This window comes from Oncorhynchus masou, unplaced genomic scaffold (genome assembly GCF_036934945.1).
Source record: "Oncorhynchus masou masou isolate Uvic2021 unplaced genomic scaffold, UVic_Omas_1.1 unplaced_scaffold_1305, whole genome shotgun sequence".
NCBI lineage: Eukaryota > Metazoa > Chordata > Actinopteri > Salmoniformes > Salmonidae > Oncorhynchus > Oncorhynchus masou.
The window spans coordinates 70,237-95,133 of NW_027002908.1; the positions used below are offsets into that span (position 1 = coordinate 70,237).

At 45.3% G+C, this 24,897-nt stretch overlaps 1 pseudogene; it reads right to left on the reverse strand.

The window, feature by feature from the left end:
• The window catches only part of LOC135530260 (multidrug and toxin extrusion protein 1-like), a 94,669-nt pseudogene that overhangs the window by 67,692 nt on the left and 2,080 nt on the right, over positions 1 to 24,897 (reverse strand).

Here is a 24,897-nt window from a genome sequence, read left to right on the forward strand (position 1 = left end):
TCTATAGACCCACCACTCCTATTACCACTGTAGGGACAGATGGTATCTATAGACCCTCCACTCCTATTACCACTGTAGGGACAGATGTTATCTATAGACCCACCACTCCTATTACCACTATAGGGCCAGATGTAATCTATAGACCCTCCACTCCTATTACCACTGTAGGGACAGATGTTATTCTCTATAGACCCAACACTCCTATTACCACTATAGTGACAGATGTTATTCTCTATAGACCCACCACTCCTATTACCACTAGAGGGACAGATGTTATCTATAGACCCTCCACTCCTATTACCACTGTAGGGACAGATGTTATCTATAGACCCTCCACTCCTATTACCACTATAGAGCCAGATGTTATCTATAGACCCTCCACTCCTATTACCACTGTAGGGACAGAAGTTATCTATAGACCCTCCACTCCTATTACCACTGTAGGGACAGATGTTATCTATAGACCCTCCACTCCTATTACCACTGTAGGGCCAGATGTTATCTGTAGACCCACCACTCCTATTACCACTGTAGGGACAGATGTTATCTATAGCCCCATCACTACTATTACCACTGTAGGGACAGATGTTGTCTATAGACCCACCACTCAATACATTTCAGATATAGAGACCTGTCAGCTGTCCAGAACAAAACATTATCTAAAGACCTGTCCTCCTGATCAATACATTATCTAAAGACATCCTCCTGATCAATACATTATCTAAAGACATGTCCTCCTGATCAATACATTATCTATAGACATGTCCTCCTGATCAATACATTTTCTTAAAACCTGTCCTGATCAATACATTTTCTAAAGACCTGTCCTGATCAATACATTTTCTAAAGACCTGTCCTGATCAATACATTTTCTAAAGACCTGTCCTGATCAATACATTTTCTTAAAACCTGTCCTGATCAATACATTTTCTAAAGACCTGTCCTGATCAATAGATTTTCTAAAGACCTGTCCTGATTAATAGATTATCTAAAGACCTGTCCTGATCAATACATTTTCTAAAGACCTGTCCTGATTAATAGATTATCTAAAGACATGCCCTCCTGATCAATACATTATCTAAAGACATGTCCTCCTGATTATTACATTATCAGCCTCCAGTATTTATGCTGCAGTAGTTTATGTGTCGGGGGGGCTAGGGTCAGTCTGTTATATCTGGAGTATTTCTCCTGTCTGATCCAGTGTCCTGTTTGAATTTAAGGATGCTCTCTCTTTCTTTCTTTCTCTCTCTCGGAGGACCTGAGCCATCGGACCATGCCTCAGGACTAGTCTGAATGATCAGCTAGAAAAGCCAACTGACATTTACTCCTGAGGTGTTGACCTGTTGCACCCTCTACAACCACTGTGATTATTATTATTATTTGATCCTGCTGGTCATCTATGAACATTTGAACATCTTGGCCATGTTCTGTTATAATCTCTACCTGCCCAGTCCAGGAGAGGACTGGCCAACACTCACAGCCTGGTTCCTCTCTAGGTTTCTTCATAGGTTCTGGCCTTTCTAGAGAGTTTCTAGGGAGCCACCGTGCTTCTACACCTGCATTGCTTGCTGTTTGGGGTTTTAGGCTGGGTTTCTGTATAGCACTTTGAGATATCAGCTGATGTACGAAGGGCTTTATAAATACATTTGATTGACTACCTAAAGACCTGTCATGATCATTAAAGTATCGAAAAACCTGTCCTTCTGATCAAAACATTATCTGAAGACATGCCCTTCTAATCAATACATTATATAAAGAGCTGTACTGGTCAATACATTATATAAAGACCGGTCCTGATCAATACATTATCTAAAGATATGTCCATCTGATCAATACATTATCTAAAGACCAGTCCTGATCAATACGGGCGGCAGGGTAGCCTAGTGGTTAGAGCATTGGACTAGTAACCGGAAGGTTGCAAGTTCAAAACACCCGAGCTGACAAGGTCCATATCTGTCGTTCTGCCCCTGAACAGGCAGTTAACCCACTGTTCCTAGGCCGTCATTGAAAATAAGAATTTTTTCTTAACCCTCCCGTGGTCCTGGGGTCAGGGTGACCCAGGTCCTGTGTGTGGAGAGCTCCTGCTCTGCGCTCGCGGGTCAGAGCGACCGTGCCAGCCACTGGCGAGGCGTGTGCCGTTGAGCGTAGTAGAGAGTCTGCCAGTGTGGGGAGGTTGTGCCCGGTTCCCCCGCTCTGCGCTCTGCGCTCACGGGTCAGAGCGAACCTGCCAGCCACTGGCGAGGCGTGTGCCGTTGAGCGTAGTAGAGAGTCTGCGAGTGTGGCGAGGCTGTGCCCGGCACCCCGCTCTGTGCTCTGTGCTCTGGGCTCGCCGCTCTTGGGTCAGAGCGACTCAGCCAGCCGCTACACAGGTCCGGACGTGCCTCACTGTGTGCTAGAGAGCAGCCAAAGTGTTAGAGTGGCGCTCTGCGCTCAGAGCGACCCTGCCAGCCACTGGCGAGGCGTATGCCGTTGAGCGTAGTAGAGTGTCTGCGAGTGTGGTGAGGTTGTGTCCGGCTCCCCGCTCTGCGCTCTGTGCTCCGGCCTCCCCGCTCTGCGCTCGTGGGTCAGAGAGACCCTGCCAGCTGCTACACAGGTCCAGACGTGCCCCGCTGTGTGCTAGAGAGCAGCCAAGTGTTATAGTTGTGCTCTGCGCTCTGTGCTCTGTGAGTCAGAGCGACCCTGTCAGCCACTGGCAAGGTGTATGCCATTGAGCGTAGTAGAGTGCTCGTGGGTCAGAGCGACCCAGCCAGCCGCTGCACAGGTCCAGACGTGCTCCGCTGTGTGCTAGAGAGCAGCCGAGTGTTATTGTTGCTCGGGTGGGGTGGGTCAACTGCTCACGGCTACACACGCGCGCAAGCGAGCCTCGTGCATTTTCGGGTCTCGGTCTCCAGCGTAAGCCGGCCGGCCGGCCCTACGAAGAGAGGATACTAATATTGTCAGCGGCACCCAGCCACACACACATACACACACACACAGACGGGGAGGAATACAACCCCGAGCACCGCGGGGTTGACGATGCCTCTTCTCCCTCTTCTGAGGAAGAGCCCGAGGAAGAGCCGCCTGAGGACGAGCCCGAGGACGAGCACGAGGACCGATGCGAGGAAGAGATCACCTCGGCCCCGGACCAACGGGAGACACCATTGCTGTCGAAAAACGGCAAAATCGAGTGGTCCCCGTGGCCTATGGCCACGCCCGGGCCGGACCAGACTCCGGGCCCCACGGCCTATGCCACGATCCAGGCCCGCGACATTGTGTCCGCCTTCCACCTGCTTGTCACACCGGCGATAGAAAGGATAATTGTGGAAATGACGAACCTGCACGGGGCCAGAAAATACGGCGACGGCTGGCGACCCATGGACGCCACGGACCTGCGCGCCTACGTAGGGCTGCTGATCCTAGCGGGCGTCTACAGGTCCCGAGGCGAGGCCGCGGCAAGCCTGTGGGACGCCGAGAGCGGCAGGACCGTGTTCCTAGCCACCATGCCGCTCAAGGTCTTTCACAGGTATTCGAGGCTGCTGCGGTCGACGGCCGCCAGTCGAGACCCGCCAGACTCGCCACGGACAAACTCGCAGCCGGGAGGTCTGGGACCTGTGGGAGCGCGGCTGCCGGCCCTCTACAACCCGGGGCCCGACGTGACAGTGGACGAGCAACTGGTCCCGTTCAGAGGTACTGTGCTTGTGTGTGTGTGCGTAGCAGCACTGGCAGCGTGTGTAACACAAAAGGCCCTTGGCCCCCGTGACACAGTAACGACACTAATCTCTTGTCCCCTTTCCAAAAGGCCGCTGTCCTTTCCGTCAGTACATCCCCAGCAAGCCAGCGAAATACGGCATCAAGTCATGGATGGCCTGCAACGCCAAGTCCAGCTACGCTTGGAAGATGCAAGTGTACACCGGCAAGGCGGCCGGCGGAGGCCCTGAGAAGAACCAGGGGATGCGCGTCGTCCTCGATCTCACAACGGGGCTGAGCGGTCGCAACGTCAGCTGCGACAACTTCTTCACCTCCTACAACCTGGGCCAGCGGCTCCTCGAGAGGAACCTCACCATGGTGGGCACGGTGAGAAAGAACAAGGCCGAGCTCCCGCCCGCGCTGCTCGAGTCCAGGGGCAGACAGGTCCTGTCCTCCAGGTTCGCCTTCACGCCCACCGCCACTCTGGTTTCCTACCTGGCAAAGAAAAACAAGAACGTGCTACTTTTGAGCACGCTGCACATATAGGGCCACATTAGCGATCGCCGCGACAGGAAGCCGGCCGTCATCCTAGACTACAACTGTGGACAACCTAGACAAGGTGGTCGGCACCTACAGCTGCAGACGGATGACTGCCCGCTGGCCCCTGGTCATCTTCCACAACATCCTCGACGTGTCCTCCTACAACGCCTTTGTCATATGGCGAGAGATCAAGCCAGACTGGATGCCTCGCAAGCAGAACAAGCGCAGGGTGTTCCTCGAGCAGCTGGGAAAGGCACTTGTGAAGCCGCTGATCCAAAGAAGGCAGCATCTGCCCCGCACCGAAGCGGCGTCAGCGCTTGTCAAAGTCCTAAAGAGTGCTACGGCGGTGGCAGCAGCAGCGCCTCGTGATCAACAGCGCGAGGGCCCCGCTGCTGGCACGGCCACTGCCCCGCTCGTTGCCCCGGCCACCGTAAGAGGAAGAGGTGTCAGCTCTGCACACCCAAGAAGGACTCCAAGACACACACGGTGTGCTGCTGGTGTAAGAAATACATCTGCAAAGGCTGTTCACACGCCTACTGTCACACATTGGGCCTTTAGCCAGGACGGGACAGGGTGACACAGGAGGACGCGGGGACTAGACAGAATACGAGGACGAAGGGAGGGTTAACTGACTTGCCTGGTTAAATAAAGGAAAAATAAATAAAATACATTATCTAAAGACCTGGTGTACTAATGTAAGAAATAACACGTAAAAAAACAAAAAAACTGCATAGTTTCCTAGGAACGCGAGACGAGCCGGCCATCTCTGTCGGCGCCGGAAGCCACGAGGCATGGTGCGATGAAAGAAACATACAGGAACTCAAATCCTTCTGTTCACCTGATTTAGAATTCCTCACAATCAAATGTAGACCGCATTATCTACCAAGAGAATTCTCTTCGATTATAATCACAGCCGTATATATCCCACCCAAAGCAAACACATCGATGGCTCTGAACGAACTTTATTTAACTCTTTGCAAACTGGAAACCATTTATCCGGAGGCTGCATTCATCGTTGTTGGGGATTTTAACAAGGCTAATCTGAAAACAAGACTCCTAAATTTTATCAGCATATCGATTGCGCAACCAGGGGCGGAAAAACCTTGGATCACTGTTACTCTAACTTCCGCGACGCATATAAGGCCCTGCCCCGCCCCCTTTCGGAAAAGCTGACCACGACTCCATTTTGCTGATACCTGCCTACAGACAAAAGCTAAAAAAAGAAGCTCCCACGCTGAGGTCTGTCCAACGCTGGTCCGACCAAGCTGACTCCACACTCCAAGACTGCTTCCATCACGTGGACTGGGACATGTTTCGTATTGCGTCAAATAACAACATTGACGAATACGCTGATTCGGTGTGCGAGTTCATTAGAACGTGCGTTGAAGATGTCATTCCCATAGCAACGATTAAAACATTCCCTAACCAGAAACCTTGGATTGATGGCAGCATTCGCGTGAAACTGAAAGCACGAACCACTGCTTTCAATCAGGGCAAGGTGTCTGGTAACATGTCTGAATACAAACAATGCAGCTATTCCCTCCGTAAGGCTATCAAACAAGCTAAGCGTCAGTATAGAGACAAAGTAGAATCCCAATTCAACGGCTCAGACACAAGAGGCATGTGGCAGGGTCTACAGTCAATCACGGACTACAGGAAGAAATCCAGCCCAGTCACGGACCAGGATGTCTTGCTCCCAGGCAGACTAAATAACTTTTTGCCCGCTTTGAGGACAATACAGTGCCACTGACACTGCCTGCAACGGAAAATGCGGTCTCTCCTTCACTGCAGCCGAGGTGAGTAAAACATTTAAATGTGTTAACCCTCGCAAGGCTGCAGGCCCAGACGGCATCCCCAGCCGCGCCCTCAGAGCATGCGCAGACCAGCTGGCTGGTGTGTTTACGGACATATTCAATCAATCCCTATACCAGTCTGCTGTTCCCACATGCTTCAAGAGGGCCACCATCGTTCCTGTTCCCAAGAAAGCTAAGGTAACTGAGTTAAACGACTACCGCCCGTAGCACTCACTTCCGTCATCATGAAGTGCTTTGAGAGACTTGTCAAGGACCATATCACCTCCACCCTACCTGACACCCTAGACCCACTCCAATTTGCTTACCGCTCAAATAGGTCCACAGACGATGCAATCTCAACCACACCGCACACTGCCCTACCCCATCTGGACAATAGGAATACCTATGTGAGAATGCTGTTCATCGACTACAGCTCGCCATTCAACACCATAGTACCCTCCAAGCTCGTCATCAAGCTGGAGACCCTGGGTCTCGACCCCGCCCTGTGCAACTGGGTACTGGACTTCCTGACGGGCCGCCCCCAGGTGGTGAGGGTAGGTAACAACATCTCCTCCCCGCTGATCCTCAACACTGGGGCCCCACAAGGGTGCGTTCTGAGCCCTCTCCTGTACTCCCTGTTCACCCACGACTGCGTGGCCACGCACGCCTCCAACTCAATCATCAAGTTTGCGGACGACACAACAGTGGTAGGCTTGATTACCAACAACGACGAGACGGCCTACAGGGAGGAGGTGAGGGCCCTCGGAGTGTGGTGTCAGGAAAATAACCTCACAATCACCGTCAACAAAACTAAGGAGATGATTGTGGACTTCAGGAAACAGCAGAGGGAACACCCCACTATACACATCGATGGAACAGTAGTGGAGAGAGTAGCAAGTTTTAAGTTCCTCGGCATACACATCACAGACAAACTGAATTGGTCCACTCACACAGACAGCATCGTGAAGAAGGCGCAGCAGCACCTCTTCAACCTCAGGAGGCTGAAGAAATTCGGCTTGTCACCAAAAGCACTCACAAACTTCTACAGATGCACATCGAGAGCATCCTGGCGGGCTGTATCACCGCCTGGTACGGCAACTGCTCCGCCCTCAACCGTAAGGCTCTCCAGAGGGTAGTGAGGTCTGCACAACGCATCATCGGGGGCAAACTACCTGCCCTCCAGGACACCTACACCACCCGATGTTACACAGGAAGCGGCCTCACACAGGAAGCGGCGCAGGTCCTAATCCAGGCACTTGTCATCTCCCGTCTGGATTACTGCAACTCGCTGTTGGCTGGGCTCCCTGCCTGTGCCATTAAACCCCTACAACTCATCCAGAACGCCGCAGCCCGTCTGGTGTTCAACCTTCCCAAGTTCTCTCACGTCACCCCGCTCCTCCGCTCTCTCCACTGGCTTCCAGTTGAAGCTCGCATCCGCTACAAGACCATGGTGCTTGCCTACGGAGCTGTGAGGGGAACGGCACCGCAGTACCTCCAGGCTCTGATCAGGCCCTACACCCAAACAAGGGCACTGCGTTCATCCACCTCTGGCCTGTTCGCCTCCCTACCACTGAGGAAGTACAGTTCCCGCTCAGCCCAGTCAAAACTGTTCGCTGCTCTGGCCCCCCAATGGTGGAACAAACTCCCTCACGACGCCAGGACAGCGGAGTCAATCACCACCTTCCGGAGACACCTGAAACCCCACCTCTTCAAGGAATACCTAGGATAGGATAAGTAATCCTTCTCACCCCCCTCCCCCTTAATGATTTAGATGCACTATTGTAAAGTGGCTGTTCCACTGGATGTCAGAAGGTGAATTCACCAATTTGTAAGTCGCTCTGGATAAGAGCGTCTGCTAAATGACTTAAATGTAAATGTAAATGTAATGTTGTTGTCCTTGATGATCTTCATGGCCTTCCTGTGGCATAGGAAGGTGTCCTGGAGGGCAGGTAGTTTGCCCCCGGTGATGCGTTGTGCAGACCTCACTACCCTCTGGAGAGCCTTACGGTTGTGGGCGGAGCAGTTGCCGTACCAGGCGGTGATACAGCCCGACAGGATACTCTCGATTGTGCATCTGTAGAAGTTTGTGAGTGCTTTTGGTGACAAGCCGAATTTCTTCACCCTCCTGAGGTTGAAGAGGTGCTGCTGCGCCTTCTTCACGATGCTGTCTGTGTGGGTGGACCAATTCAGTTTCTCTGTGATGTGTACGCCGAGGAACTTAAAACTTGCTACTCTCCAGAGGGTAGTGAGGTCTGCACAACGCATCACCGGGGCAAACTACCTGCCCTCCAGGACACCTACACCACCCGATGTTACAGGAAGGCCATAAAGATCATCAAGGACATCAACCACCCGAGCCACTGCCTGTTCACCCCGCTATCATCCAGAAGGCGAGGTCAGTACAGGTGCATCAAAGCTGGGACCGAGAGACTGAAAAACAGCTTCTATCTCAAGGCCATCAGACTGTTAAACAGCCACCACTAACATTGAGTGGCTGCTGCCAACACACTGACACTGACTCAACTCCAGCCACTTTAATAATGGGAATTGATGGGAAATGATGTAAATATATCACTAGCCACTTTAAACAATGCTACCTTATATAATGTTACTTACCCTACATTATTCATCTCATATGCATACCTATATACTGTACTCTATATCATCGACTGCATCCTTATGTAATACATGTATCACTAGCCACTTTAACTATGCCACTTTGTTTACATACTCATCCCATATGTATATACTGTACTCGATACCATCTACTGTATCTTGCCTATGCTGCTCTGTACCATCACTCATTCATATATCCTTATGTACATATTCTTTATCCCCTTACACTGTGTATAAGACAGTAGTTTAGGAATTGTTAGTTAGATTACTTGTTGGTTATTACTGCATTGTCGGAACTAGAAGCACAAGCATTTCGCTACACTCGCATTAACATCTGCTAACCATGTGTATGTGACAAATAAAATTTGATTTGATTTGATTTGATTTGTCATCCAGATCAATAGATTATCTGAAGACCTGTCCTAAAGCTCAATACATTTTCTAAAGACATGTCCTCAAGATCAATACATAATCTAAAGACATCCTCCTGATCAATACATTATTTAAAGACATGTCCTCCTGATCAATACATTATCTATAGACATGTACTCCTAATCAATACATTATGTAAAGACCTGTCCTCCAGATCAATGCATTATCAAAGGCCATGTCTGTCTGATCAATACATTATCTAAAGACATGTCATCCAGATCAATACATTATCTAAAGACATGTCCTCCTGATCAATACATTATCTAAAGACATGTCCTCCAGATCAATACATTACAAAAAAGACCTGTCCTCCTGATCAATACATTATCAAAGGCCATGTCTGTCTGATCAATACATTATCTAAAGACATGTCATCCAGATCAATACATTATCTAAAGACATGTCCTCCAGATCAATACATTACAAAAAGACCTGTCCTCCTGATCAATACATTATCAAAGGCCATGTCTTCCTGATCAATACATTATCTAAAGACATGTCCTCCAGATCAATACATTATCTAAAGACATGTCCTCCTGATGATGGGGCTGTAATACACTGCACCTGATTCTGCAGATATTTCCCCTGCAGCAGGAACATGAAGGCAGCCTGCAGAGACAGAGAGGAGTCTGAGATGAGAATAGAGAGTGAATAGAAGAGAGAAAGAGAGAAGGCATGTAGAGAGAGAGAGAGAGAGACAGAGAGATGAGAGAGAGAGAGAGAGAGAGAGAGAGAGAGAGAGAGAGAGAGAGAGAGAGAGCAGACAGAGGAGAGCAGCAAGACAACAGAGACAGAAATGTCAGAGAGAACTCACCGGCAAGGCTGGCATGAAGATCATCACATACAGCTGGGAGAGCCTGGAAAACAAGATGTTGAATCACGTTGAATCACAATGAATCATGATGCTATATGCTCTAAGAAGTCAGATGGTTCAGTTAGTACAGTGACATTATGTAGTCAGATGGTTCAGTTAGCACAGTGACATTATGTAGTCAGATGGTTCAGTTAGCACAGTGACATTATGTAGTCAGATGGTTCAGTGACATTATGTAGTCAGATGGTTCAGTTAGTACAGTGACATTATGTAGTCAGTTAGTACAGTGACATTATGTAGTCAGATGGTTCAGTTAGTACAGTGACATTATGTAGTCAGATGGTTCAGTTAGTATAGTGATGTAATGTAGTCAGATGGTTCAGTTAGCACAGTGACATTATGTAGTCAGATGGTTCAGTGACATTATGTAGTCAGATGGTTCAGTTAGTACAGTGACATTATGTAGTCAGTTAGCACAGTGACATTATGTAGTCAGATGGTTCAGTGACATTATGTAGTCAGATGGTTCAGTTAGTACAGTGACATTATGTAGTCAGTTAGTACAGTGACATTATGTAGTCAGATGGTTCAGTTAGTACAGTGACATTATGTAGTCAGATGGTTCAGTTAGTATAGTGATGTAATGTAGTCAGATGGTTCAGTTAGCACAGTGACATTATGTAGTCAGATGGTTCAGTGACATTATGTAGTCAGATGGTTCAGTTAGTACAGTGACATTATGTAGTCAGATGGTTCAGTTAGTACAGTGATGTAATATAGTCAGATGGTTCAGTTAGCACAGTGACATTATGTAGTCAGATGGTTCAGTGACATTATGTAGTCAGATGGTTCAGTTAGTACAGTGACATTATGTAGTCAGTTAGTACAGTGACATTATGTAGTCAGATGGTTCAGTTAGTAAAGCACAGTGACATTATGTAGTCAGATGGTTCAGTTAGTACAGTGACATTATGTAGTCAGATGGTTCAGTTAGTACAGCACATTGACATTATGTAGTCAGATGGTTCAGTTAGTACAGTGGCGTAATGTAGTCAGATGGTTCAGTTAGCACAGTGACGTTATGTAGTCAGATGGTTCAGTTATTAAAGCACAGTGGCGTTATGTAGTCAGATGGTTCAGTAAGTAAAGCACAGTGACATGATGCAGTCAGATGGTTCAGTTAGTACAGTGATGTAATGTAGTCAGATGGTTCAGTTAGCACAGTGACATTATGTAGTCAGATGTTTCAGTGACATTATGTAGTCAGATGGTTCCGTTAGTACAGTGACATTATGTAGTCAGATGGTTCAGTTAGCACAGTGACATTATGTAGTCAGATGGTTCAGTTAGCACAGTGACATTATGTAGTCAGATGGTTCAGTGACATTATGTAGTCAGATGGTTCAGTTAGTACAGTGACATTATGTAGTCAGTTAGTACAGTGACATTATGTAGTCAGATGGTTCAGTTAGTACAGTGACATTATGTAGTCAGATGGTTCAGTTAGTACAGTGATGTAATGTAGTCAGATGGTTCAGTTAGCACAGTGACATTATGTAGTCAGATGGTTCAGTGACATTATGTAGTCAGATGGTTCAGTTAGTACAGTGACATTATGTAGTCAGTTAGTACAGTGACATTATGTAGTCAGATGGTTCAGTTAGTACAGTGACATTATGTAGTCAGATGGTTCAGTTAGTACAGTGATGTAATGTAGTCAGATGGTTCAGTTAGCACAGTGACATTATGTAGTCAGATGGTTCAGTGACATTATGTAGTCAGATGGTTCAGTTAGTACAGTGACATTATGTAGTCAGTTAGTACAGTGACATTATGTAGTCAGATGGTTCAGTTAGTAAAGCACAGTGACATTATGTAGTCAGATGGTTCAGTTAGTACAGTGACATTATGTAGTCAGATGGTTCAGTAAGTACAGCACAGTGACATTATGTAGTCAGATGGTTCAGTGACATTATGTAGTCAGATGGTTCAGTTAGTACAGTGGCGTAATGTAGTCAGATGGTTCAGTTAGCACAGTGACATTATGTAGTCAGATGGTTCCGTTATTAAAGCACAGTGGCGTTATGTAGTCAGATGGTTCAGTAAGTAAAGCACAGTGACATTATGTAGTCAGATGGTTCAGTTAGTACAGTGATGTAATGTAGTCAGATGGTTCAGTTAGCACAGTGACATTATGTAGTCAGATGGTTCAGTGACATTATGTAGTCAGATGGTTCAGTTAGTACAGCACAGTGACGTTATGTAGTCAGATGGTTCAGTTAGCAAAGTGACATTATGTAGTCAGATGGTTCAGTTAGTAAAGCACAGTGACATTATGTAGTCAGATGGTTCAGTTAGTACAGTGACATTATGTAGTCAGATGGTTCAGTTAGTACAGCACAGTGACATTATGTAGTCAGATGGTTCAGTTAGTAAAGCACAGTGGCGTTATGTAGTCAGATGGTTCAGTTATTAAAGCACAGTGGCGTTATGTAGTCAGATGGTTCAGTTAGTAAAGCACAGTGACATTATGTAGTCAGATGGTTCAGTTAGTACAGTGACATTATGTAGTCAGATGGTTCAGTTAGTACAGTGATGTAATGTAGTCAGATGGTTCAGTTATTAAAGCACAGTGGCGTTATGTAGTCAGATGGTTCAGTTAGTAAAGCACAGTGACGTTATGTAGTCAGATGGTTCAGTTAGTACAGTGACATTATGTAGTCAGATGGTTCAGTTAGTACAGCACAGTGACGTTATGTAGTCAGATGGTTCAGTTAGTACAGTGACATTATGTAGTCAGATGGTTCAGTTAGTACAGTGACATTATGTAGTCAGATGGTTCAGTTAGTAAAGCACAGTGACATTATGTAGTCAGATGGTTCAGTTAGTACAGTGACATTATGTAGTCAGATGGTTCAGTTAGTACAGTGACATTATGTAGTCAGATGGTTCAGTTAGTACAGCACAGTGACATTATGTAGTCAGATGGTTTAGTTAGTAAAGCACAGTGACGTTATGTAGTCAGATGGTTCAGTTAGTACAGTGACATTATGTAGTCAGATGGTTCAGTTAGTACAGTGACATTATGTAGTCAGATGGTTCAGTTAGTAAAGTGACATTATGTAGTCAGATGGTTCAGTTAGTACAGTGACATTATGTAGTCAGATGGTTCAGTTAGTACAGTGACATTATGTAGTCAGATGGTTCAGTTAGTAAAGCACAGTGACGTTATGTAGTCAGAAGGTTCAGTTAGCACAGCACAGTGACATTATGTAGTCAGATGGTTCAGTTAGTACAGTGATGTAATGTAGTCAGATGATTCAGTCAGTACAGTGACATTATGTAGTCAGATGGTTCAGTTAGTACAGTGATGTTATGTAGTCAGATGGTTCAGTTAGTAAAGCACAGTGACATTATGTAGTCAGATGGTTCAGTTAGTACAGTGACATTATGTAGTCAGATGGTTCAGTTAGTACAGTGACATTATGTAGTCAGATGATTCAGTTAGTACAGTGACGTAATGTAGTCAGATTGTTCAGTTAGTTCAGTGACATTATGTAGTCAGATGGTTCAGTTAGCACAGTGACATTATGTAGTCAGATGGTTCAGTTAGTACAGTGACATTATGTAGTCAGATGGTTCAGTTAGTACAGCACAGTGACATTATGTAGTCAGATGGTTCAGTTAGTACAGTGATGTAATGTAGTCAGATGGTTCAGTCAGTACAGTGACATTATGTAGTCAGATGGTTCAGTTAGTACAGTGATGTTATGTAGTCAGATGGTTCAGTTAGTAAAGCACAGTGACATTATGTAGTCAGATGGTTCAGTTAGTACAGTTACGTTATGTAGTCAGATGGTTCAGTTAGTTCAGTGGCGTAATGTAGTCAGATGTTTAAGTTAGTACAGTGACATTATGTAGTCAGATGGTTCAGTTAGTTCAGTGATGTAATGTAGTCAGATGGTTCAGTTAGTACAGTGACATTATGTAGTCAGATGGTTCAGTTAGTACAGTGGCGTAATGTAGTCAGATGTTTAAGTTAGTACAGTGACATTATGTAGTCAGATGGTTCAGTTAGTAAAGCACAGTGACATTATGTAGTCAGATGGTTCAGTTAGTAAAGCACAGTGACATTATGTAGTCAGATGGTTCAGTCAGTACAGTGACATTATGTAGTCAGATGGTTCAGTTAGCACAGTGACATTATGTAGTCAGATGGTTCAGTTAGCACAGTGACATTATGTAGTCAGATGGTTCAGTTAGCACAGTGACATTATGTAGTCAGATGGTTCAGTTAGTACAGCACAGTGACATAATGTAGTCAGATGGTTCAGTTAGTACAGTGACATAATGTAGTCAGATGGTTCAGTTAGCACAGTGGCGTTATGTAGTCAGATGATTCAGTTAGTACAGTGACATTATGTAGTCAGATGGTTCAGTTAGTACAGCACAGTGACATTATGTAGTCAGATGGTTCAGTTAGTACAGTGACATTATGTAGTCAGATGGTTCAGTTTGCACAGTGACATTATGTAGTCAGATGGTTCAGTTGCACAGTGACATTATGTAGTCAGATGGTTCAGTTAGCACAGTGACGTTATGTAGTCAGATGGTTCAGTTAGCACAGTGACATTATGTAGTCAGATGGTTCAGTTAGCACAGTGACATTATGTAGTCAGATGGTTCAGTTAGTACAGTGACGTTATGTAGTCAGATGGTTCAGTTAGTACAGTTAAATTATGTAGTCAGGTGGTTCAGTTAGAACAGCACAGTGACATTTTGTGTGCGTGGTGTGTGAGTGCGCTTCTGTCTGACCTGGCGACCTCCGGGCTCTGTTTAACAGCCAATAGGATGGGTTCAGTGTTTATGAGGAGAGCCCAGCAGGGGAAGCAGGCCAGAAGCAGAATCAGAACCCCCTTTGTAGAATCATGCCAACACGATTCATATTACCACTCCCAAATGTCTACACAGAGAGAGAGAGAGAGAGACAGAGAGAGAGAGAGAGAGAGAGAAAAAGTGAGAGAAAGTGAGAGAGACAGAGGGGGGCAGAGAGATAGCGAGAAGATTAACGCTCCCAAACCTTTCCATAAAAGACAAACACTGGATGATATATTCACACATTGATAAGAGTGACCATCCCAATCCACCAATGACCACAGAGAGACAGAGGGGGCAGAGAGATAGCGAGAAGATTAACGCTCCCAAACCTTTCCTGGATGATATATTCACACATTGATAAGAGTGACCATCCCAATCCACCAATGACCACAGAGAGACAGAGGGGGGCAGAGAGATAGCGAGAAGATTAACGCTCCCAAACCTTTCCTGGATGATATATTCACACATTGATAAGAGTGACCATCCCAATCCACCAATGACCACAGAGAGACAGAGGGGGGCAGAGAGATAGCGAGAAGATTAACGCTCCCAAACCTTTCCTGGATGATATATTCACACATTGATAAGAGTGACCATCCCAATCCACCAATGACCACAGAGAGACAGAGGGGGGCAGAGAGATAGCGAGAAGATTAACGCTCCCAAACCTTTCCTGGATGATATATTCACACATTGATAAGAGTGACCATCCCAATCCACCAATGACCACAGAGAGACAGAGGGGGGCAGAGAGATAGCGAGAAGATTAACGCTCCCAAACCTTTCCTGGATGATATATTCACACATTGATAAGAGTGACCATCCCAATCCACCAATGACCACAGAGAGACAGAGGGGGCAGAGAGATAGCGAGAAGATTAACGCTCCCAAACCTTTCCTGGATGATATATTCACACATTGATAAGAGTGACCATCCCAATCCACCAATGACCACAGAGAGACAGAGGGGGGCAGAGAGATAGCGAGAAGATTAACGCTCCCAAACCTTTCCTGGATGATATATTCACACATTGATAAGAGTGACCATCCCAATCCACCAATGACCACAGAGAGACAGAGGGGGGCAGAGAGATAGCGAGAAGATTAACGCTCCCAAACCTTTCCTGGATGATATATTCACACATTGATAAGAGTGACCATCCCAATCCACCAATGACCACAGAGAGACAGAGGGGGGCAGAGAGATAGCGAGAAGATTAACGCTCCCAAACCTTTCCTGGATGATATATTCACACATTGATAAGAGTGACCATCCCAATCCACCAATGACCACAGAGAGACAGAGGGGGGGCAGAGAGATAGCGAGAAGATTAACGCTCCCAAACCTTTCCTGGATGATATATTCACACATTGATAAGAGTGACCATCCCAATCCACCAATGACCACAGAGAGACAGAGGGGGCAGAGAGATAGCGAGAAGATTAACGCTCCCAAACCTTTCCTGGATGATATATTCACACATTGATAAGAGTGACCATCCCAATCCACCAATGACCACAGAGAGACAGAGGGGGGCAGAGAGATAGCGAGAAGATTAACGCTCCCAAACCTTTCCTGGATGATATATTCACACATTGATAAGAGTGACCATCCCAATCCACCAATGACCACAGAGAGACAGAGGGGGGCAGAGAGATAGCGAGAAGATTAACGCTCCCAAACCTTTCCTGGATGATATATTCACACATTGATAAGAGTGACCATCCCAATCCACCAATGACCACAGAGAGACAGAGGGGGGGCAGAGAGATAGCGAGAAGATTAACGCTCCCAAACCTTTCCTGGATGATATATTCACACATTGATAAGAGTGACCATCCCAATCCACCAATGACCACAGAGAGACAGAGGGGGCAGAGAGATAGCGAGAAGATTAACGCTCCCAAACCTTTCCTGGATGATATATTCACACATTGATAAGAGTGACCATCCCAATCCACCAATGACCACAGAGAGACAGAGGGGGGGCAGAGAGATAGCGAGAAGATTAACGCTCCCAAACCTTTCCTGGATGATATATTCACACATTGATAAGAGTGACCATCCCAATCCACCAATGACCACAGAAAGACAGAATATCAACAGTAAACCAATTCAGGTGAGCACACCTGTCCAGGGAACGTACCTGAGATATGAGAGTGTCACAGGCTGATGCCAGGCCAGAGCCAATGGAGAGGCCGGTGACATTGATCACCTGGAGACAACCAGAAGAGGCAGGTACATATGAACCAGATATAGACTTGGTGGAAATTAACCAGGTATAGACTTGGTGGATATGAAACAGGTATAGACTTGGTGGATATGAACCAGGTATAGACTTGGTGGATATGAAACAGGTATAGACTTGGTGGATATGAACCAGATATAGACTTGGTGGACATGAACCAGATATAGACTTGGTGGATATGAACCAGGTTTGTGGATATGAACCAGGTATAGACTTGGTGGATATGAACCAGGTATAGACTTGGTGGATATGAACCAGGTGTAGACTTGGTGGATATGAACCAGGTATAGTCTTGGTGGATATGAACCAGGTATAGACTTGGTGGATATGAACCAGGTATAGACTTGGTGGATATGAACCAGATATAGACTTGGTGGACATGAACCAGATATAGACTTGGTGGATATGAACCAGGTTTGTGGATATGAACCAGGTATAGACTTGGTGGATATGAACCAGGTGTAGACTTGGTGGATATGAACCAGGTATAGACTTGGTGGATATGAACCAGGTATAGACTTGGTGGATATGAACCAGGTATAGACTTGGTGAATATGAACCAGGTATAGACTTGGTGGATATGAACCAGGTATAGACTTGGTGGATATGAACCAGGTATAAACTTGGTGGATATGAACCAGGTATAGACTTGGTGGATATGAATCAGGTTGGTGGATATGAACCAGGTTGGTGGATATAAACCAGGTATAGGCTTGGTGGATATGAACCAGGTATAGGTTTGGTGGATATGAACCAGGTATAGACTTGGTGTATATGAACCAGGTATAGTCTTGGTGGATATGAACCAGGTATAGACTTGGTGGATATGAACCAGGTATAGACTTGGTGGATATGAACCAGGTATAAACTTGGTGGATATGAACCAGGTATAGACTTGGTGGATATGAATCAGGTTGGTGGATATGAACCAGGTTGGTGGATATAAACCAGGTATAGGCTTGGTGGATATGAACCAGGTATAGGCTTGGTGTATATGAACCAGGTATAGACTTGGTGGATATGAACCAGGTATAGTCTTGGTGGATATGAACCAGGTATAGTCTTGGTGGATATGAACCAGGTATAGTCTTGGTGGATATGAACCAGGTATAGTCTTGGTGGATATGAACCAGGTATAGACTTGGTGGATATGAACCAGGTATAGACTTGGTGGATATGAACCAGATATAGACTTGGTGGATATGAACCAGGTATAGTCTTGGTGGATATGAACCAGGTATAGACTTGGTGGATATGAACCAGGTATAGACTTGGTGGATATGAACCAGGTTGGTGGATATGAACCAGGTATAGACTTGGTGGATATGAACCAGGTTGGTGGATATGAACCAGGTATAGACTTGGTGGATATGAACCAGGTATAGACTTGGTGGATATGAACCAGGTATAGACTTGGTGGAAATGAACCAGGTTAGTGGATATGAACCAGGTGTAGACTTGGTGGATATGAACCAGGTATAGACTTGGTGGATATGAACCAGGTATAGGCTTGGTGGATATGAACCGGGTATAGACTTGGTGGATATGAACCAGGTGTAGACTTGGTGGATATGAACCAGGTATAGACTTGGTGGATATGAACCAGATATAGACTTGGTGGACATGAACCAGGTATAGACTTGGTGGATATGAACCAGGTATAGACTTGGTGGATATGAACCAGGTATAGACTTGGTGGATATGAACCAGGTATAGGCTTGGTGGAAATGAACCAGGTTAGTGGATATGAACCAGGTGTAGACTTGGTGGATATGAACCAGGTATAGACTTGGTGGATATGAACCAGGTATAGACTTGGTGGATATGAACCAGATATAGACTTGGTGGACATGAACCAGGTATAGACTTGGTGGATATGAACCAGGTATCGACTTGGTGGATATGAACAAGGTGTAGACTTGGTCGATATGAAACAGGTTACTGGATATGAACCAGGTATAGACTTGGTGGATATGAACCAGGTATAGACTTTGTGGATATGAAACAGGTTACTGGATATGAAACAGGTATAGACTTGGTGGATATGAACCAGGTGTAGACTTGGTGGATATGAACCAGGTATAGACTTTGTGGATATGAAACAGGTTACTGGATATGAAACAGGTATAGACTTGGTGGATATGAACCAGGTGTAGACTTGGTGGATATGAAACAGGTATAGACTTGGTGGATATGAACCAGGTATAGTCTTGGTGGATATGAACCAGGTATAGACTTGGTGGATATGAACCAGGTATAGACTTGGTGGATATGAACCAGGTATAGACTTGGTGGATATGAACCAGGTATAAACTTGGTGGATATGAACCAGGTATAGACTTGGTGGATATGAATCAGGTTGGTGGATATGAACCAGGTTGGTGGATATGAACCAGGTATAGGCTTGGTGGATATGAACCAGGTATAGACTTGGTGGATATGAACCAGGTATAGACTTGGTGGATATGAACCAGGTATAGACTTGGTGGATATGAACCAGGTATAGACTTGGTGCCACGCCCTGGTCTTAGTATTTTGTGTTTTTCTTTATCTATTTAGTCAGGCCAGGGTGTGACATGGGGTTTTGTATGTGGTGTGTTTTGTCTTGGGGTTTTTCACATGTATTGGGATGGTAGCTTAGTGGGGTGTTCTAGGTGAATCTATGGCTGTCTGAAGTGGTTCTCAATCAAAGGCAGGTGTTTATCGTTGTCTCTGATTGGGAACCATATTTAGGCAGCCATATTCTTTGAGTGTTTTGTGGGTGATTGTCCTTATTGTCCTTATGTCCTTTTCCTGTCCTTGTTCGGTGTTAGTTTACACCAGTATAGGCTGTTTTCGGTTTTCTTGTTACGTTTGTTGTTTTTTGTATTTTGATTCAGGTTTACTTTTGTCTATTAAACATGGATCTAAATCTACACGCCGCATTTTGGTCCGACTCTCCTTCGCCTATAGAAAACCGTAACAGAATCACCCACCACAACAGGACCAAGCGGCGTGGTGATAGGCAGCGGCAGCAGGAGCAACAAAGTTTGGAGTATATGACTTGGGAGGAAATAGACAGGTGGGCGGTCGACCCAGGGAGAGTGCCGGAGTCCGCCTGGTATTCGCTGGAGCAGTGCGAAAAGGGTTATAGGAGAATGGAGTTGGAGAGACAAGCACGGCGGCGCGGAAGGAAGCCCGAGAGTCAGCCCCAAAAATTTCTTGGGGGGGGTCTCAAGGAGAGTGTGGCAGAGTCAGGAGTCAGACCTGAGCCATCGTGTTAGTCGGCTGGTGAAGATTGTGCCAGCCTCACGCACCAGGTCTCCTGTGCACCTCCCTAGCCTTGCACGTCCTGTGCCAGCCCTGCTCTCAAGATCTCCAGTACGCCTTCACGGTCCAGCCCATCCTGTGCCACATCACACACCAGCCCTCCGGTGGCAGCTCCCCGCACCAGGCTTCCTGTGCGTGTCCTCGCGCAGTACCACCAGTGCCAGCACCACGCACCAGGCCTTCAATGCGCTTCGCCTGTCCAGTGCTGCCGGATTCTCCCGCCTGTTCAGCGCTGCCAGAGCCTTCCTCCTCTCCTGCGCTGCCGGAGTCTCCCGCCTGTTTAGCGCTGCCAGAGCCTTCTTCCTCTACAGCGCTACTGGAGTCTCCTGCCTGTTCAGCGCAGCCAGACCCGCCAGTCAGCATGGAGCAGCCAGACCCGCCAGTCAGCATGGAGCAGCCAGAGCCACCAGTCAGCATGGAGCATCGGCGGCGAGGGTGGCCTATCTAAGGACGCGAGGAAGAGGGACTAAGACTTTGTTAGAGTGGGGTCCATGTCCCGTGCCGGAGCTGCCACCGTGGAGAGACGCCCACCCGGACCCTCCCCTATGGGTTTAGGTGTGCGGCCGGGAGTCTGCACCTTGGGGGGGGGGTTCTTTCACGCCCTGGTCTTAGTATTTTGTGTTTTTCTTTATCTATTTTGTCAGGCCAGGGTGTGACATGGGTTTTTGTATGTGGTGTGTTTTGTCTTGGGGTTTTTCACATGTATTGGGATGGTAGCTTAGTGGGGTGTTCTAGGTGAATCTATGGCTGTCTGAAGTGGTTCTCAATCAAAGGCAGGTGATTATCGTTGTCTCTGATTGGGAACCATATTTAGGCAGCCATATTCTTTGAGTGTTTCGTGGGTGATTGTCCTTATTGTCCTTATGTCCTTTTCCTGTCCCTGTTCGGTGTTAGTTTACACTAGTATAGGCTGTTTTCGGTTTTCTTGTTACGTTTGTTGTTTTTTGTATTTTGATTCGTGTTTACTTCTGTCTATTAAACATGGATCGCAATCTACACGTCGCATTTTGGTCCGACTCTCCTTCGCCTATAGAAAACCCTAACACTTGGATATGAACCAGGTATAGGCTTGGTGTGTATGTTCCGTCTATACAGAGAACACTAACAAAATTACACTGAAGATAAATGGAAAAACTACAGCCTAACTTTCATTAATTAAATTAAGGAAAGTTATTTAAAATACATCCCGTTTACATAAAGCATATTAACTAAGATCTGGGTTAAAGAGACATCCTTTTCTATGTTATTGTTTGTGAGACATTAACTGCTATGGACCTATTATTAATTACCAACGATTGTCAAAGAGCAAACCAAGAGATAATCCCTGCTCTGCTCGATAAATAGACGTGTCCTGTATTCTGTTGAACTGTATTGTGAAGGTTGTCTTTCCTCACAGCTATAGCCAGCGCCAACCCAGCCATACATACACACTACCTTTCAAAAGTTTGTGGTCAGTTAGAAATGTCCTTGTTTTGAAAGAAAAGTACATTTTGTTCCATTAAAAAACATCATTGATCAGGAAGACAGTGTAGACATCGTTAATGTTGTAAATTACTATTGTAGCTGGAAACAGCAGATTTTTTAATGGAAAATCTACACAGTCGTACAGAGGCCAATAATCAGCAACCATCACTCCTGTGTTCCAATGGCACATTGTGTTAGCTAATCCAAGTTTATCATTTTAAAATGAGAAAACCCTTTTGCAATCATGTTAGTACAGCTGAAAACTGTTGTTCTGATTAAAGAAGCAATAAAACTGGCCTTTTTTAGACTAGTTGAGAATCTGGAGCATCAGCATTTGTGGGTTCAATTACAGGCTCAAAACGTCCAGAAACGACTCTCCATTGAGGAGATGACTCTGGGTTGCTGGCCTTCTAGGCAAAGAAAAAAAGCCATATCTCAGACTGGCCAATAAAAATAAAAGATTAAGATGGATAAAAAAACACAGACACTGGATAGAGCAACTCTCCCTAGAAAGCCAGCATCCCGGAGACGCCTCTACACTTTTGAGGTTGAGACTGGTGTTTTGTGGGTACTATTTAATGAAGCTGCCAGTTGAGGACTTGTGAGGTGTCTGTTTCTCAAACTAGACACTCTAATGTACTTGCCCTCTTGCTCAGTTGTGCACCGGGGCCTCCCACTCCTCTTTCTATTCTGGTTAGAGCCAGTTTGCGCTGTTCTGTGAAGGGAGTAGTACACAGCGTTGTACAAGATCTCACAGTCTTGGCAATTTCTCTCATGGCATAGCCCTCATTTCTCAGAACAAGAATAGACTGACGAGTTTCAGAAGAAAGGTATTTGTTTTTGGCTGTTTTGAGCCTGTAATTGAACACACGGGCGGCAGGGTAGCCTAGTGGTTAGAGCGTTGGACTAGTAACCGGAAGTTTGCGAGTTCAAACCCCGAGCTGACAAGGTACAAATCTGTCGTTCTGCCCCTGAACAGGCAGTTAACCCACTGTTCCTAGGCCATCATTGAAAATAAGAATTTGTTCTTAACTGACTTGCCTGGTTAAATAAAGGTAAAATAAAACACAACTGCTGATGCTCCACATACTCAACTAGTCTAAAGAAGGCCAGTTTTATTGCTTCTTTAATCAAAACAACAGTTTTCAGCTCTGCTAACATAATTGTAAAAGGGTTTTCTAATAATCAATTAGCCTTTAAAATTATAAACTTGGATTAGCTAACACAAAGTGCCATTGGAACACAGGGGTGATGGTTGCTGATTACTGGCCTCTGTACGACTATGTAGATATTCCATGAAAATCTGCCGTTTCCAGCCACCAATAGTCATTTACAACATTAACCATGTCTACACTGTATTTCTGATCAAGTTGATGTTATTTTAATGGACAAAAAAATGTTTTTTTCAAAAACAAGGACATTTATAAGTGACCGCAACTTTTGTTAATATGGATGGATGGATAAGATAGATGGATAAAATAGATGGATAAAATAGATAGATAGATGGATAAGATAGATGGATAAAATAGATGGATAAAATATATAGATAGATGGATAAAATAGATGGATAAAATATATAGATAGATGGATAAAATAGATAGATAGATGGATAGATAGATGGATAAAATAGATAGATAGATGGATAAGATAGATGGATAAGAAAGACGGATAAGATAGATGCATAAAATAGATAGAGTTGTAAGAAAAAGTATGTGAACCCTTTGGAATTACCTGGTTATCTGATCTTCCTCTAAGTCACAACAGACACAATGTGCTTAAACTAATAACACACAAATTATTGCATTTTTCTTGCCTATATTGAATACATAACTTAAATATTCACAGTGTAGGTTGGAAAAAGAATGTGAAACCCCCTAGGCTATTTGGAGTCAGGAGTCACCTATCCTGGAGTCCAATCAATGAGATGAGATTGGAGATGTTGGTTCGAGCTGCACTGGAATATAAAATAGACTCACAAAATGTGAGTTTACTATTCACATGAAGCATTGCCTGATGTGAACTATGCCTCGAACAAATGAGATCTCAGAAGACCTAAGATTAAGAATTGTTGACATGCATAAAGCTGGAAAGGGTTACAAAAGTATTTCTAAAAGCCTTGATGTTCATCAGTCTTTGCTGCCTCAGGGCCTGGATAGCTTGATGTCATCGACTACCTGTTCACACCGCTACCATCCAGAAGGCGAGGTCAGTACAGGTCCCATCAAAGCTGGGACCGAGAGACTGAAAAACAGCTTTAGCTCAAGGTCACCAGACTGTTAAACAGCAATCACTTAGAGTGGCTGCTGCCTACATTGAGCCCCAATCACAGGCCACTTTAATAAATGGATCACAAGACACATTATAAAATGCACACTAAATAATGCAACTTTAATAATGTTTACATATCTTACATTACTCATATTATATGCATACACAGTATTTTCATCATAGCACTGAGACTGCACTTGTAAAGGTGGTAAATTACCTTCTAATGGCTTCAGACCGAGACTCTGCATCTGTCCTCGTGCTCCTAGACCTTAGTGCTGCTTTTGATACCATCAATCACCACATTCTTTTGGAGAGATTGGAAACTCAGATTGGTCTACACGGACAAGTTCTGGCCTGGTTTAGATCTTATCTGGAGGAAAGACATCAGTTTGTCTCTGAACGGTTTGTCCTCTGACAAATCAACTGTACATTTCGGTGTTCCTCAAGGCTCCGTTTTAGGACCACTATTGTTTTCACTATATATTTTACTTCTTGGTGATGTCATTCGTAAACATAATGTTAACTTTTCACTGCTATGCGGATGACACACAGCTGTACATTTCAATGAAACAAGGTGAAGCCAAAAAATTGCCCTCCCTGGAAGCCTGTGTTTCAGGCATAAGGAAGTGGATGGCTGCAAATGTTCTACTTTTAAACTCGGACAAAACAGAGATGTTTGTTCTAGGTCCCAAGAAACAAAGAGATCTTCTGTTGAATCTGACAATTCATCTTGATGGCTGTACAGTCGTCTCAAATACAACTGTGAAGGACTCGGCGTTACTCTGGACCTTGATCTCTCTTTTGCCGAACATATCAAGACTTAAAAGGACAGCTTTTTTCCATCTTCGTAACATTGCAAAAATGATGC